The sequence below is a fragment of the Triticum urartu genome, chromosome 4 (genome assembly GCF_003073215.2).
Source record: "Triticum urartu cultivar G1812 chromosome 4, Tu2.1, whole genome shotgun sequence".
NCBI classification, from domain to species: Eukaryota; Viridiplantae; Streptophyta; class Magnoliopsida; order Poales; family Poaceae; genus Triticum; species Triticum urartu.
Genome location: NC_053025.1, coordinates 152688643 through 152694018, shown reverse-complemented (window position 1 = coordinate 152694018; position 5376 = coordinate 152688643). Strand labels below are relative to the sequence as shown.

Genomic DNA, 5376 nt, shown 5'->3' with positions numbered 1-5376 from the left:
GGCTGGGTTGGAAACATTGAGAAACTTAGTTTTTTAATTCCTGTAAATCCAAAACACGCATGAAAATAATGAAACTTGGCTTGGTGCCATGACATGGTACCAACATGCTGTGGTAAATTTGCAGTCCGATTTGCGAAGGCGCACACATTAACAATCAACAAAGTCATTTTGGAACAAGTGCTGTCACGTTACAATCGGAAACACAAGTATTATTGAAACCGTGGACGTTAACTTACTAGTACCATTTACGTGCCGCCACGCGTCCCCATTTTTTATTAGCTAGGAGGCGCCGTGCAGGCTACGAGAGGCGTGCGATCAGACCCCTGCGTGTGCTTATCGGGAGGAGAGCCCTTTGACCTCCATCTACCGTCCACCTCTCTCCCAAGGTCTCCATTAATGGCGCCCGAGCCTCTGTTTAATGGCGTGGCTATGTCTCACTCGACTGAGATTTAAGAGAGAAAAAAGAAAATCTGAAAGCACGGATCTTGATGTAAGATTCGACGGACCTATATAGCATCTACTGCAACTTATAACAAGACTGATGAATATATAAGGACGATTAATTTTTTTTATCAAAGAAGGGCTTGCCCCTTCCGATTTTCATTACTGAAAACCACCACAATTCACAAGAAGTTCAGCACAACTCCAGCGTAACACGAAGGACTAAAAGCTACCAGATTGAAATCGCAACATCCCAAGAGGCCAACAAAGGCCAAACATCCACGCTAGAACCCAACATTTCACAACCGACGACACAATCCACATCCTAAACCGATTATTACATCAAAAGAAACCAGGAAACTGAAGGATAAAAAGGGATGTATCTAGAACTAAAATATGTCTACATACATCTCCTTTTATCCATTTTGATGACAAGTAGTACTTCTTACCCAAAGGAACTTTATATCCAACAGACACAAAATATCCGTTCAACTATTGGAAATAACTGATCAGATGTCGAAGTAATTGATGCATTGCCATGAAAACCCACCATTTCTTAAGCTAAAGTAGACCAAGGTAATCCCTATATTAGCATATTACTAAGATAAACAGAAGGCATTGTAGAAACATTTAGGACGTGAGCTTGTCAATCTGAATGTGGAGGGACACAAGCTTAGCCCCGGCCAGCAGCTTAGGCGGAACTGTCAAGAAGGTCAGCTCCTGCACGTTGACGTCGCCTGGATCCTTGTTGCTTGTCACCTCCATTTCCACCTTGACGGCGTCGGTCGTGCCTTTGGGCTCCCCGGCGGGCCGTTCGCCCACAGCTTGGCCACATAGTGCGGTAGTGGAGACGCCCCCGCTCTAATGCAGACGACCAACACGGCGATAGGCGCGCCGATGTCGAGCACGCCGCCGACCAAGAAAAACGCGTTCCGGTCCTCCTCCGCGAACAGCAAGAGCCGTGGCTCCGACCGTGGCACTTGCAGCTGGAGCACCTTGCCGTACTGGATCCTGTGCACGGGCATGGGATGCGCGGTGCTGATGTGGTGGTAGAGCGCCGGCGGCGGGCCTTTGTAGCCGCAGACGGGCACGGGGCATTTGCAGGGCGCGAGAGGACACACGCTCTGGTGATCGGCAAGCTTGTGGTAAGTGACGTAGAGCCCACAGCCTTCGTGCGGGCACTCCACCCTCACCGACGAAAGGACGGAGTCCACCGCCATGTTCCGCACGTCGAAGCCACCGCCGCGCTCGCACTTCTGGCACTGCCGCTGGTTCCCAGGGCGCTCGACGTGGCAGTCCGTGCAGGCCAGGTGCCCTCCCTTGCACTGCAGAAATCAATCGAACAACACATCAATCAAGAAACCTGCACCTTGCTCAATCAGCCGAACGGACGAGGTGTATTCGAACCTCATACACTGGAGGCGTCAAGGGGTGGAGGCACAAGGGGCAGTGGAGCACGGTGAGGTCCATCGAGACTTAGAGAGCTCCATTGTCGGGTCCTGTTCGGTCTACATGATCTCGCCCTCCTCGTGCACAACCATCTCTCGACTTGGGCCGGGGTATTACAAAGCTTTACCGTCACATATTTTATACTACTTCAAGGTGCATTAAATCAACACATGCAAGTATCAAAAGGAGAGTCACGGCATGCATGCATGCGTTGTAATTAATGCATTGGTAAACGCAAATTATTGAAATATATCGAGTGCAGTTCTTTAATGTGTCGCGTCAACTCGTACATCAACGAGAAGTTTGATTATCCTCTCCCTCGTGGACTTAACTGCACCTGCCTTTGGCTGTATGACAGGTTGGCTACACACCTGTCGGGCCCACCTGTCATACACGCAAAGGCAGGAGCGTCCCTCCCTCGCCCATGAGCGTGGTGGCTGGCAAGACTAGGAGAAGCTTTCGCTACACGCTCTCCCTCCCGCACGCAGTGGACATGCAGCAGTTCAATCGGTGTGAGATGGCCAGAAGCGTACTGTAGTAGTCCTCCAGTGCAGTAGTACTCCATCATTGTTCGACTTCCCAAAGAGGCGAAGAGCCGAGCGCAGCACAGACGCTCGTGTGGCAGTTTCATGTGTAGAGTAGTCTAGGATAGCGTGTACCGTGCATGTAAGCTTAAAATCGTTGGGGTCGGCTCTATGCTATGTGGCCGTCTCGAAGTTTAAAAAAATTAAAATAGTCTTCTGGCCCTACCTGACACCCTGGTGATTGTAGTTTGCACGCTCATCTGGCCAAGACAAGAATATATATTTTAATTTGTTTTTTTTCAAAAAGGGGGGACTCCCCGGCCTCTGCATCAGAACGATGCATATGGCCACATATATTTTAATTTGTGGTGGGTAAATGTTAGAGGTTGCAGCAAATATATTGTACACTACGGGTCTTTTAGCCAAGTTTAGAGGCAAGCATGTGGGGCCAGTGCTATGATGTGTCGCGTCAACTCGTACAACGAGGAGAAGCTTGATTTTACTACACGCCTTCTCCCTCACCTATATGCGCGGTTGCTCGCAAACGAGGACAGGCTTTTGCTTAGTACTGTAGTACTTCTACAACAAGCTATCCGTCCCGCTCGCGGTGGACGACATGCAGCAGTGGATTCAACACTGTAGAAGCAGTAGTAGTAACATCATTGTTCGTCTTCTCGAAGAGGCGAAGAGCCAAGCGCACACCGAACGTTGCAGTTGCGAACATTGGAGCACGCATATAGCCAGGCTCTTGCATGAGACAAAATTGCTATGTGATCCCACTATTGTACTAGTACGTACAACTACTTGCTAGTATAGCCCTGTAAACCAGAAAGGAGTATTTGCCCTTCTATAGATTTCAACAAGTGACTAGACTACACCGAGGCGGAGTACATATGGAGCAAAATGAGTAAATCTGCACCGTAAATAAATACGTACTAGTTCTATCGCTTTCCTCTCCGAGGTGCACAATATTGAGTATACTGACTAGTCTCTTTTGACATGCATTTACGTTTTTTACACAGTACAGACGCAAGCGCTCATATACACGCGCATACACTCACCCCTATGAACGCACACACGCACGACACTATCATCTTCAAATTTATGAAGTCACCATAGGCACCTCATCATCGACGGGTCCATAGGTGCTTGAATGCCAAGGAGGGAGAGGGTAGCGGTTCCCGAGACGTTGAACGGTCAATGATGCATCCTTAATTACATGCAGAGGGAATTAATTGGAGAAGCAGAATAGAGCCAGTACGATGTGAATGCAACAGAGTTTGGACTCTCATATAATAAAGGCGCCCCACCACTCCAATCCATCTACTCCCAAGTCTCTGCGCAACACTGCTCACTCCAATCCAAGACCAAGTGAACAAAAGCCACAAGCACCTATGGAGGCGATGGACGTGAGCGGCAGTCGGCTGTGCCAAATCATCCAAGGCGTAGGCCTGCGGCCCCGCACCGCGCAGCGTTTCTAGACGGTGCTGGCGACCGCAGGCATCGTAGCCATCGCCGACGCCGGCTTCACCTCTCGCATGGATGACATGATGGTCAACTCCATCTACAAGTTCACCGCCGTCAAGAAGCGCGTGAACGACCTTACCGTACTGCTCCAGCCCGCGCGCCCAGGCTCCTCATTGCCTGCCACCCTCATCGGCCTCCATGGTGACGAACTCTTTCAAGCCCTGGTGGCCCTGCAGGTGTCGAAGGTCGCGACGAAGAATGTGCACCTTGAGGCCGCGCTCGCTGCGCAGCGCCTCGCCATGCAAGAAATCGTCGACCTGCACATCCACGTCTACGAGGAAATCGTCTACATAGGCCACTACAAGGAAAGCGAGGACAGAAAGACATTGGCCTTCTTCCAGCGGCTGGAATCTTTGGATGCCATTATTCAGAAGCACGTCGACCTGGCCACAAAAGCCGCTGCTACTTAGGCGCCATTCGGTGGGCCGGTGCCCTGAGTCGAGGAGGTGGACGTCGTCGATGGATGCATCTCTTCTTCTTGCCTCCTGTAACCAGCACTGCATCGCCTCGTGGCCTTAATGTTTTATTAGTATAGTACTCCCTCTGTTCCCAAATATAAGTCTTTCTAAAGATTCTAGCAAGTGACTACTACATACAGAGCAAAATGAGTGAATCTACACTCTAAACTATGTCTACATACATCTGTACGATGTATTCCATTTGAAATAGTATCTAAAAGGCTTATATTTATGAACGGAGGGAGTATATGGCATTTTTATTCCAGTCATAACATTTTCACTGTGAGGTGGGGCCGCAGTTGAGCAAACCCACCCCTCCCACCGGGCGTCGACCGAGTTTAGAATTAGAAGAGAGAAACGAGGGAGGAGAGCTAGCTGTAGCACGGACGCTGTTGTCAGATGGGACTCGTGTTTATAGAATAGGAGTACTGAGCACTCGTGCCTCTTTTTTTTGAGGGTAAAATTACTCATATGTCTAGTACTACTAGTTGGGTGCGTGCGACCTATAGCTGTCATCACTTTAGGTCTCCTTTTCGAACCGCGGCTACGCTTCACAGTACATATTATTTCACACATTTATCCTCCTATATGTACTCCTAGGCTATTTCCACGTGCTCCCATTCGCCGACATGTGGGACATAGAGCATCTGGTTCGTAGTGCATGCATGACTCGGAGCATATGTCAGGGTACTTTACATTTCAGACCTCACAAATTACATGCAAACCCCCCGCAGAAGAGTAAATAAATGAATGAATTACTACATGAAACCGGATTATTTTCGTGGAAACCGGAGCACGTTCATTAAATTTTGGACATAACACGTTTATAAAAAATGACCGGACCGAAACCAGTCTAAGGGCCTCTTTGATTTTTCCTGCAAAAAAGGGCCTCTTTGATTCGCAGGATACTGAAAACACAAATTAGATAATTTGTACTTTGTCCATACAAATTAGATATCCCACTTAAACATACAAGT

At 48.8% G+C, this 5376-nt stretch overlaps 1 pseudogene; it reads right to left on the bottom strand.

Moving 5' to 3' along the window:
• Positions 1-1071: 1071 nt before the first annotated feature.
• Positions 1072-1911, bottom strand: LOC125554467 (annotated as a pseudogene).
• Positions 1912-5376: the final 3465 nt, after the last annotated feature.